Here is a 12,704-nt window from a genome sequence, read left to right as displayed (position 1 = left end):
GGTTAGGGTTAGCGGTACAATAGATCATGCTGCTTAATTGATCAAATACAATGCTACCGGACTATGACTCCAGGGGGACTATATCCGCTGTCACACCGGTGTAAAATGAATGGACGTCCTAAGAATGCAGGACCCCATACAATAGCTGTGTATTGTCAACGAATGTGGTTAATGGTTTGGTTAGGGTTAGCTGCAAAATCTTCAACAAAGGTACTCGGCGACTATATTCACTTTAACAAAAGGACCGGACTTAGATTCTGGGGGACTTGCATTTCTTTTACACCGGGGATATAAGTGTACCACTTTACAATATCACTGGCCTCTTCCTCCGCCATGTAGAGCGAGCTGTTGATAGACCATTGTCCAAACTGACGCCAACAAACAATACATTGTGTCCCATATCAATAACATATGTGCAGTCGGATCTATTCAGAAAAAGGATTATGTTTTAAAATCGGGAAAAATTGATATTCTACGAGCTTATTTTAAGTGCGAATTCATAGTGAATCCATACATGTACGCAACAAGCACTGGGGTAGCAGCATACAACCTTGTCTTATCAAGGAATAACCAGGGCACTTCGATATCATATGTTAACGACCCAGTTCCTTGAAGTGCACAAGTCAGTCCATGCATAATTTGCGAATAGCATGCCGCGAAGTTACTATTTATAGCTCACAATATCATTTGCATAAGATATTGATGACGTTTTAGTCACGTGACACGCGGACATCGACACTTATTTCTACGCATTTGAGCTTATTCCAAAGTAAATTATCTTTGACCCTGCATTGTTTTTAGCATGAATGATACCATAGAGTCAGAGAGAGAAATATTCAGAACAATTATGTAGTATCTCCAACACTCGGACATGTGCCAGATTGAATCTAACTGCCCAAGTTAGAAAGCCTGAATCCATTACGAAACCGCATTTTGTCCGACATTGCCTGTAATTCAGCGATGGGGAAATAGAGGGCAGCAGCTGCAGTGACGTCATCTTCGCGGAATGCTATTGTTGGCTATCCACAAGACAGACCTGCCATGCATTTTTCTCTGTCTGTGATGCAGTCATGCTTGACGAACCTTATTGCCAGGTAAACAAAACGTTTTGTTGTTCAGTTGTTTTGTTAGAAGACCCAACATATTGAAAACCATTCTCCTCCTTGAAGAGCTGTTCGCTTTCTCAGCAAGTTGGAAGGCCTGCCCGATTCTCAGCTGTCTGGGGAATAGCATTCCGCGAAGATGACGTCACTGCAGCTGCTGCCATCTATTTCCCCATCGCTGAATTACAGGCAATGTCGGACAAACATGCGGTTTCGTAATGGATTCAGGCTTTCTAACTAGGGCAGTTAGATTCAATCTGGCACATGTCCGAGTGTTGGAAATACTACATAATTGTTCTGAATATTTCTCTCTCTGACTCTATGGTATCATTCATGCTAAAAACAATGCAGGGTCAAAGATAATTGACTTTGAAATAAGCTCAAATGCGTAGAAATAAGTGTCGATGTCCGACTGTCACGTGACTAAAACGTCATCAATATCTTGTGCAAATGACCTTGTGAGCTATAAATAGTAACTTCGCGGCATGCTATTGATTCTGGGTAGCGTAAATCTACATCGAAATAGTTCTTCGAAACAAAGTTAGCTCGTAATAAACCAATGAAATGCAACTGAAGTGATGAAACCCGGTGTCTAAAAGGAACCATTGGATCTTTAATTCGTTAAAAGCTCACATTTGTCATTAGAAATTGCATTAGGACACCAGAACTGGCTTTCTGTACATCAATTGACTTCTTAATTCCCTCAACCTTATTTATTTATGTGTATAATTAGAGAAACGACATAAAACAGCGTTTTAAGCTACCAAACAGTAAATGTTGATTGATGATTGTTTCGGATCGATTTTCCCGAAGGCGTGACGTAGTAGTCATCTTTTGCACTGTTCATGCACGTTTCGTTGGAATCCACTTTGCGGAGAATCTTCGGTAAAGAATTGGAGTGAACGGCTCATAACCGTAGGATGGGGCATGGGGACCTTTGGCTTTTGACCTAAAGTGGACTCTTAATCTGTTCCACTTTCGTTCCTTAAATACTTGAAATTTGAAAGTTAATTTGAAAATGTCCAATTGTATACTAATACGTACTGAATATATACTGAATGTATATTTCAACGATGGTGGTATGTACACAGATATACACATACTAAAAATACCAAGTGTTAGCAAATTCGTATGCATAGCATAATAACTTCACTTTGGCATTGTGTATAAGCCGGATTTCTATTTTCGTTGACCACCAGTTATTACGAATGGTGTACCCCATTAAGGGTTGACCACAGGCACCACCATTTCGGCTAGAATTTGAAATCATAAAGCAATGAAACCTTCTTCACAAATAAGTACCCCATTGAAAACATGTGAGGCTGGACTCCAGAAAACAGTCAACAGGCTCCCAACCTTCGACATTCAACTTCGTTCTGAAGGTGTTCGAATAAATTGCTATAGGATTTCAAGTTCTGTCCCACGTGGTGGTGTCTGTCGTCACTACTTTTAAAATCATTATAACCTCCCTTAGCGGACACCGCTCCATTAAAAAACACTTATTTGTTCCCAAATTGGTTGTTTCCATTCACATTGACCTCTCTACTCAGGCCACATCTCTATTAAGGACAGCAGTTGTCGGTCCTGAGGGTGTCTCTAATAGAGAGATTCTACTGTAGACGTATATTGTAGTGTCATACTCACACTCTCCTCCACGGGTCGTTTTCATTCAATTCGACCTCTCTAATCAGGACACTTCTCTATTAGGGACAGCACTTGTCAGCCCCGAGAGTGTCCTTAATAGAGAGATTTTACTGTACTTGTAAACTGCGCCTGTGTATCACCGGAATCCACATGTGCACCTTTTTCAAGATAGGAAGTTTTCTCATGGTTTAGTTCAGTAAATTTTAACTTATATTGTCTTGAATGTACATCCACATTCTCTTCGTATTATTTGGCAATGTGGCTTCGATTGCCGCAGGCGCTTAACTACCCTGTTCATTAACTTGCTTTCAACAACTTTACAACCATGTTGCAGGTCGGAGGCGGCGGAATGCCGAGGCTTGAGAAATAATTAGAAGCTCACTGCTAGGTTGAACTGCGCTATTCAGCTAATGTTAAGACTGTACATGTGTTTTTCAGATAGATCAGGTCAAAAGGTACTTGGAAGATCTTTTCGTCACTGAACCCTAATGGTGTGATCACAATAGTAATGTTACACAGCTCTGGGCTGCCAGTGTCATAGTTTACACCGTGAAAGGAGCTATACTCTGTTTCTTCAGCCTGGTAAGGCCAGCCTAAGAATAATCTAGTCTGTGCAACACCACTGTTTTTGGTAATGCGTCATGGTCACATTGCTAAGTTCACCTCAGTACCCTTGGCCAGAACGGTATGAGAGATACTTTATTACTATAAGTATATCCAACAAGGGACTATAGAAATATGTCTTGCCACTGTCGTGGGGATTAACTTGTGCAAAATATGCAATGTACATGCACATGTAGGGAAAATGTTTTAGGTTTGAATTCGGGGTCATCCGATATAGCAGAATAAAAATTTAAGAAAACCTTCGTCTAATATGAGATGATTAATAGAAGAAGGTTTTCCCCAATTCTTACACTGACTGTAAAAATCCCGGAACTCTAAATCTTTCGTAAATCGAGAAAAGGGTACAGAACTAAATTAATGTATAAAGTGTTTTTTATATATAGGGTGACCCAGAAAACGTTTCCCTCGCACAATATGTGACCCGTCACAGCAAAACCAGGCGCATGTCGCTCTGAGCTTGGCAGGTTGAGACGGACTCTCTGTTCATTTCACTATTGTCTGCCTTTTGTGAAATATGAGCACATCAATTTCTTCCATTATCTCCTGGTGTCATTTAGGCTCTTCTTCTGTGCGACAAGCGCCTGGTTTTGCTGTGACGGGTCACATAAAATTCCATTGTGTATCCATTGTGTGAGGGAAGGTTTTCTAGGCCACCCTGTAGATCGGGCCAAAGGCACTTGGCTGACCTCTTGTCACAAAATCACAAATAGCAATGTTACACAGCCCTGGGCAGCCGGTGTCACAGTTGACCGGTTTTAGTTGACACCGTGGACGAGCATTGGGTGGTTAGGCCTACCTTAAGGGTTATCTAATGTTGTGCAACTCCACTATCCTTTGATCAATGTGATCTGGTCACATTCCTGAGTCCACTAATCAACTTTGGCCAGAACGATATAAATTACACTTTATATAATCACAATTCTCATTCTGTCATCATCTTTGTATTACGAGTATCCAGTGAATCATTACGCTAATTTTCTATCGAGGCCTATTCAAACCGAACATGAACTTACAAACTGGGTAACAAAGCATACTTATGTATCATATTTTCATAATGGTTGCCTAATGCAAATTCGCCTTGAACCTACATATTTCCCCGAAGTTAATTCGCCTATTATCAATTCGCCTTGTGTAATTTGGGTCGCCGAAAATATGGTATGTGACAAACCTCAGACGCAACTTGACAAAGGGCCCAGCTTGGAAGGCAACAGCTGTGGTTCATTCAAGCGTCAAAAATTATCAACTTTCTAAAAAACTGGATCACAACACCAAATGTCTTCATCTACTTATTTCTCTAAAACCAGCACCTCCTCTACCTATGTTAAGTTCGAGACTGATTCGGCCAGTAGTTTTTCTAATTCTGGGGGAACACAGTGCATTTATTCCACTTACACCTTACTTTTCCTTGGCAAAACTGAGGTGGTCTTTTTCGTTTGCCTGAAACTCAAAAACTGTCCCTAAAACTGGGCCAGACACCATCAGTTTTATAAAGTGTTCTCTCTAGAACTCCGTTTTATTAATTAGTAATACAAAAAGTTGAGACGGAAGCAATAGGAATAAACTTATGAAGTACTTTCGAAACATGACTCAGTTTAGTGACTTTCGAAACATGACTCAGTTTAGTGACTTTCGAAACATGACTCAGTTTAGTGACTTTCGAAACATGACTCAGTTTAGTGACTTTCGAAACATGACTCGGTTAAGTGACTTTCGAAACATGACTCAGTTTAGTGACTTTCGAAACATGACTCGGTTAAGTGACTTTCGAAACATGACTCAGTTAAGTGACTTTCGAAACATGACTCAGTTTAGTGACTTTCGAAACATAACTCGGTTAAGTGGCTTGCGAAACACGACTCATTTTATAGGGTGACTTTCGAAACATGACTCAGTTTAGTGACTTTCGAAACATAACTCGGTTAAGTGGCTTGCGAAACACGACTCAGTTTATAGGGTGACTTTCGAAACATGACTCAGTTTAGTGACTTTCGAAACATAACTCGGTTGAGTGGCTTGCGAAACACGACTCAGTTTATAGGGTGACTTTCGAAACGTGACCCAGATTAGTGACTAAAATAACGACCTACCTCAGATGTCCATATGTTTTTAGATCCAAAAATGTGTCCAGAAATATACGTCGCCTTGAAAAGTCCTAAAACCACTCCAAAGGAATTCTACGAAATTCGTCACAAAACTGCTTTAACAGAAAAAGTGACCAGAGAATCGTCCAAGTGTAACTGATCAATCCTATTAGATATATTCCAAAGTTAGAAGTAATCCAAGATACAATTTCTGCGATTGGAGCTATCCAGAGCAGTGCCAACTGAATGCGCGGAACGAATGACAGTCAGTGTCTCATTCTAGTGTTTAGAAGCCTCGCTAGTCGGACTATTGGCTTAGGCGGACAGGGCCGACTCGTGGGCTGCTCAGAGTGGCTCAATAAATATGTTACACTTACAAAATGGTTAATATCTATTAGAATTTTGGCATTTACCTCAAACATACATATGTAGGCGCAAGTGAGATTTCACATGAGTCAATACAATACATCCTGTGCAGTCAACCATGGAAGGATTATGATTCTGCTGGCGTCGAATTAATCAAGAGAGCTTGCTCTTCAAGTATATTTATGTTTGAGGGTAAATGCCAAAATGATCAAAGATATTAAAACCATTTTGTAAGTGTAAAATTATTTATTGAGCCACTCTGTATAGTTTCTCCGATGGCCAGAGCCCTCTATTAAAACCTGTGTACATTACGTGTACATTGTTGTGCATAAGTTTTGGTAAAAAAAGTTCACCTTGGACCAATCAATCTGCACAAAATTTTATATGTGTCAAGAAGAATCCTTTGCCAATAGCATAATAAAGTTTAAAAATATTCCAATACCGATTGCCTGTGAAAAAAAGATTTCCGTACACCATATCCATCAAAACGTCACTGGCGCATTGATATGGCCCTGTCAAAATACAAGTTCTAAACTGACCAGTGAGACCACATTTTCTTAAATATATTATCAAAAAGCATATTTCTGTGATGGCCTGACTCTGTAGATTAAGAATCAACCACAGACTGAGAATCAATTCCACTTTGGTCCATCCCAGCCATGTATTTACCACAACTTGACATTTTGATAAGCTCTATGTGTGCCACACTTCCGGTCGTGGATGAATACATGTCTCTTCCCCGATGAGGTTTTTTTTTTTTTCATTGCTGGAAATGAAATTGTTGTACAGGCAGATCTGGGCAAATGTACCTGACTGATCTCTTGTCACTAAACTGTAATAGTCTAATTACAAAGAGCAATGTTACACTGTCCTGGGCAGCCGGTGTCAAAGTTGACCGGTGTGGCGGGGATAGTAGTCCTAGGGCTGACAGTCCGTGTAACAATAGCCCGCATTGCTAAATGTTTTGGTTAGGGTTAGCGGTACAATAGATCATGCTGCTTATTTGGTCAAATACAATGCTACCGGACTATGACTCCAGGGGGGCTATATCCGCTGTCACACCGGCATTAGTTCACACAGTGAAAAAGCATTGGTTAGGCCTACCCTCAGGATAATCTAGTGTTGTGCAATACAACTATCTTTGGGTAAATGTGATATGGTATCATACCTGAGTAACTTTGGCAAGAACGATATCAAAAATCCTTTTTTGATGCTGATCTTTCATTTGAGCAATACTACCAGATGTGCGGTATTGGCAAATTACTCTGTATAGTACCCCCAGGTATATGGCACGGCTTAACCCGCCGGCCATGAGGGAATTCCTTTATGGCCCAGTGGTTGGCGCGTTGGCCCCAGAGTGGAAGTTAAGCAACGTTGAGCGCGGTCAATCTTTGGATCGGTGACCGGCGCGTATAATACATACTCATTGAGGCGAAAGATGAGCAGATTACCCTTTCGGGTGGATTTTAGTTTTTTGTAATATCACGAGTCACATTTGGCGTTTTTTTGTAATCAACGTTCATTCAATTTTTTGCGGCATTATGCGGTTCGGTTAACCCTTTCGAAGACAAAACCATCGAAGGACTAAAAAGTTACTATCAAAAAGGTGGCAAACGACAACAGAAACTGTGCGATACCAGTAGTAGACAGACTCAATTATCGTAAAACATAATCAAACCCACCTGGTACCTGCATATACAGGGTGTGTCAATAAAAACTAACACTTAAAAAGGTCAGTTGTTTATTTTCGGAAGCCATGGCCAGTAAAGTTAGCGATTGGTTTCAATGAAAGCAGCTACTGAGTACGTAGCTGCGGCGGGGAAGTTTTTCACCTGTCCATTCTTCATGGTTAACAAGTAGGGTGTGAAAAGTGACTTGCGCAGGATTCAGGCTGTAAATCACAGTCTCGAAACTTTTTTTTAAACATTTTTACATTTTGAAAAAACTGTTACGAGTCTGCACCAACGGTTTTCAGAGATTTCATTGCTGAACAAAAATTACTACATTTATCAGTGAAAGTTTTGTGTACAAAATAAACTTCCAGTTACTTTGACAACAACCAGTTCAGGAGATTGAATATCGACGAATGTAATAGAGGGTATAAATTTCCGAGTAATACTTTTTTTCAGAGGTCTGGAGTAATCATTTTTGAAAACGGAACTATTTGACCATGTACATTATGTACGGCTGTCCATAATACTAAAGATATTCTCTGAACACAGATATGGCACAGACTGGTTACAGTCCAGTTTGCTTCGACTGAAAATAAGCTGGAAAATAAGCTGAACCAGGGAGAGTGCCAAAGTTATATTCCCCACTCACGCCAATTACGCCATTTGACGTACCTATGTTACCATGAAAATTAGGTCAAATCGAAATCCAGTTTGATATGTGATGTATCCTTGCTAGGAGAACCTACCATTACTATTATCGAAAACGAGACACTTATAAGACGGACGCCAGACACTACGGTATTGAATAGATTGCCCTATACGGTGAGCCAAAAAGGCCCAATATCCGTCGAAAAATGTTCCTGTGCCGATTTAAAGGTTCAGTGTACTGTTCTAACAGAAATGAAAATCAGTGCAACTCTTTAACAAATGCTCTTTCAGGAGAAAGGCACCCAGACGTACAGAGTTTCTAAACCCGGCAGTATCAGTCATTTTGAGAAAATATGAAGCCAGGCTGTTTATGTTTGACGACTATTCTAATTCGATACTATTTTGTTCATCGAGATGACAGAGGACATGTTCATGCTTTAAGAAATATACTTGTCTACCAACCTGAACAAAAGAATGTTTACGCACTCGTTCATAATCTGTCTGTTTCCTTTCGTTTTACTATAATGTTCAGCAATATTCACAACGGGAAATTATGGCTGCTCTACCACGTTCCCTTGAGAAGAGGATATAATCGGTTGTCCTTTGGTTGCTTGAGATATTATCTGGTTGTTATGATACAATAATCCTACCTCGTCATCACCCATGCTCAACTTTGGGATCCGTGTTTACCGAGCCGCTTCTCTTGAAAAAAACCATTGAGATAGGTTGTGTTCTCAAACGGACCTGGCGTCGTCAGACTCTCACCGTATCTAATATAACTTGGATAGGTGGGCAGGAGGCGCCTTATCAACTGAAACAGTAAGACATCCTGCCCTGGGATATTATTGCGTCAGCCGACAAGGTCATGTCTTACTCTATAAAAGGCCAGATAAAGGATTTCTTGCATTATATCGTGCCTTTCCTAAGCCTAGAAAGCGATTGGAAGTGTTTTCGTTCCCGTATAAATCGTGGAAGGAACGCGCCCGATTTCACACGGTATTTGCACAGTGATTCCACGGTTTAGTACTGACTATTCCAAGGTTTATCACTGGTTACATGGTTTCACTGATTCCAAGCCTTATCAACTACCATTGGGACACCGCGGAAGCAAAGTAAATATGAAAAAGAACGCAGAATAGTAATGCTACCTAATAGCATTCTATTATCATCAGTACGAACTATTAAAGATATTGGTAAAGGACAGAGCAAGGAGACAATAAAATAGGCTAGGCGGTTTACCCCAGTTGGTAAACAAAACGCTTTGAGAGGTTTGGCCATCACAGAAATTAATAAAACCATTCGAGTAGGATTTCCGAGTTAGCAGATCACACAGAATCATCGAAGACCTATAGGCTATATCAATTGCGTGGGGAAACAACAACATAAACTAGAACTGAAAATTCACAAGCTGTGAATTCATGACTCCAGGGAGACTGGTGTGAGCGAACTGGTATGAGTTGGTCTTGATAGTGGCAACTGAAATCTAAAGATGCCAACTGCGCCACGGGGAATTGGAGGTGGCACGTGATAGATTGAGGAATTTCAGAGGTTGGTCATAATGGAAAGTATATAAATATTCATCAAACTTTGTGATTTCATTTTTCTTATGTTCTAGATTATTCTTAGACTCTTTCACCAGTCTCCTCCATTCACTCATTACAGAGACCAGTACTTGACGGCAATGAACTCGTCATGAACTTGATTTGGGGGCGTAGGATTCCGGTGTCCGGCGACGTGTTTTACTGTAGGATGTGTAACTTCGATCCAGGTGAATAATCTGCAATACCAGAGCACTTCGTATGACAGTGCATCCACTGTATGCACTGAAAATGTCTGGTTCATCCCGGGTTAACCAACGAAGCTTCCTCGACCCTCCGCTCTGCGGCGGGTAGAGTCGAGGTTAACTGGACTAGAGTATTCTTTAGGTCTAGCCTAGTTGTCTGCAGAGTCAGAGACAGTCACATACAGTCGATCGGGTCATTATTTATATACACCCAATGGAACATTTTCTATGAAGTCTCATGAAATCGTCTCGTACTGCATGAAACCATTGTATCTTGTAATTTAAATGCTTGCAGTCGGATTTAGGGAAAATTTGGAATGCATTCATTACATATTTAGCCTATTTGCTTATTTAGATTAATTATTCGAATGACCGTGGTTTCGCCCGAATCAAATGTAAACAAAGTGGTATTTATCGATCTTTGAATGCGAGCTTGCTTTTTGCCTAAATCTGCCTGACTGAATCAAATGATATGTGTCAGAGTCAATCTCTTGGTTAATGTTCGGAGATCCGAAGGAAATCATTAATCGTTCGTGGTCAGGTGCTTTCTTGACATTTATAGAGATTTTCCGGTGCTTGATTGAAAAATATTCGCTGGGTGCATATAAAATCGGGCATCAGCAACTCTGGTCAGAATGGGAGCTGCCAGTCTGTTTTAACGGCCGGGCCGGGTGATGACGTCTGTTTGGCCATTTTCCTTACCGCACGCCCTCCCGCACTTATAAAACTTACTGACCTGGGACATGTTTCATAAAGCCTAATAAAGTACCTTTAGCCCTAATGCTAGGATGAAGTCACTCCATAAAGGAAGAACGCGTTTCATAAACGTGCCTTTAAAATATCTAGGTTAATGTTACCATAAAGAGTGTTTCAGGTAGTGGTTTTATCCTGTCTTTATTTTATTTGGTTCCTTTAAACCTGAAGGTAGTCTAGAGTTCCTGTCGCGAGGACTTCGTCCAGGGTAGACGCAGAATCACGTTGCGCTTGATTCAGGAACGGAATAGGCGAAATCTTCGACGAGAACGGGTATTCAGGGATCGATTCAATCCGCTGAATTCCATGAGAGATTATTTATTCATCAAGAGATATCGTTTCCCGAAGAACATATGTTTCGGTTTTGTCGTCAGCTGTCGGAGGAGTTGGAGCATCCTACTCAGAGAAATGACGCCCTCCCAGTATCATTGCAAGTGTGTATAGCATTACGATATTTCGCAACCGGGCATGAAAATCTAGTATCGGGGATATTCACCATGTGAGCACTGCGACAATATCGAGGTGTATTGGCGCTGTGTCATCCGCGTTTGCAGCACGCATTAACCAACACGTTCACTTCGAGAGGGACCTCCAGAAGGTCAAAACCAAATTTTTTGATTACACGGGTTTTCCAAGAGTAATTGGATCGATCGATGGCACCCATCGTCGTATATACGCAAGCCTCACATCAACGAAAACGTGTATATCAATCGGGAAGGATACCACAGCATTAATGTCATGCTAGTTTGTGATTGGGATATGATCATAAATAACTGTGTGGCACGTTTTACAGGAGGGTCTCATGACGCCTTCGTTCTGCACAGTTCAGCCTTTGGCCAGGCATTTGAAAACAATCCACCGAATGGTTGGATGTTGGGAGACTCGGGGTATCCTGGCAAGAGGTGGCTTCTGACACCTCTTGCCAATGCCCAAATCAGACAGGAAAGGGCATTCCAGCGGATGCAAATAAGAGCCAGATGCATCATAGAACGATCTCATAAAGCAACGGTTCAGATGCCTCCGCAAGGAGATTCAATACACACCACAAAAGGCAAGCATTATTATTCAGCCCTGCTGCCTGCTCCACAACATTGCTTTCCGGGATAGATTGCCCTTAGTGGAGGATTCAGATGACGATGACGATGATGACGAGGACTCTGATGATGACGCAGGGGATGATGACTTTCCTCCTCGAGACATGGATGTTAACGGCAATCAAATTCGCCAGCTTGTAATTGAGTTCTGAGTAGAACTCCACTAAAACATCAAATTCAGTATCAGTCCAATTGCGAGATCGCTGTCTCTTGGCCATGTTCCCGGTGTGACAGCGGATATAGTCCCCCTGGAGTCATAGTCCGGTAGCATTGTATTTGACCAATTAAGCAGCATGATCCATTGTACTGCTAACCCTAACCAAAACATTTAGCAATGCGGGCTATTGTTACACGGACTATCAGCCCTAGGACTACTATCCCTTGCACACCGGCACAGAATTAATGCATGGAAAGAAAGTTTCGTATTTCGAAAGGGCATTCATATAGTGTATAGGAACCAAAGACACTGAAATTGACACATTTTACCACGGCTCGATCATGTATTAGGTATCTCAACACAATAAATCACTCTGCGTTCGAGTTATTATTTTTTCACCAATGAGGTACACCATACAATCATTTACTAATGGCAGGCCTGTTAAATTTAATGTAATGGCAGAGTAAAAACGAGTTATGAAACGCTTTTAATACGCAGCTTTAAATAGACGTTATATCCTTCCTTTATGGTACCTTGAAGGAAGTCTGTTAAAAAGTTTTATGAAACAGGCCCCTGGTATGAAGTGAGAGGGCACACAATGGGAACTACACCGCTACAATGTTAATAGTATCTATTTATATGATTCAGCCGGTACGATTGATGTGCACGGCAAAAGTCCATTAACTCAGCTAATTTCCATGGATATTACCAAGGGGTTCTGATATAATAAGGAGTTCTTTTATCGCAAGAGGCTGTGGGAAATGTTCCCTTTAAGGAT

General features: G+C 41.0%; 1 protein-coding gene across 5 annotated transcripts in view; it reads right to left on the bottom strand.

Annotated features, from left to right (window-relative positions):
- The window catches only part of LOC135502008 (uncharacterized), a 188,193-nt gene extending 182,504 nt beyond the window's left edge, over window positions 1–5,689 (bottom strand). For all 5 annotated transcript variants that reach the window (XR_010449717.1, XM_064794441.1, XM_064794439.1 and 2 more), the window contains exon 1: window positions 5,459–5,689. The gene's annotated coding sequence lies outside the window, so the exon portion shown is untranslated. The remainder of the gene's footprint in view (window positions 1–5,458) is intronic.
- Window positions 5,690–12,704: the final 7,015 nt, after the last annotated feature.

The sequence above is a fragment of the Lineus longissimus genome, chromosome 18 (assembly GCF_910592395.1).
Source record: "Lineus longissimus chromosome 18, tnLinLong1.2, whole genome shotgun sequence".
Taxonomy (NCBI): domain Eukaryota; kingdom Metazoa; phylum Nemertea; class Pilidiophora; order Heteronemertea; family Lineidae; genus Lineus; species Lineus longissimus.
The sequence above is the reverse complement of the archived record's forward strand: the minus strand, read 5'-3'. Positions and strand labels throughout refer to the sequence as shown.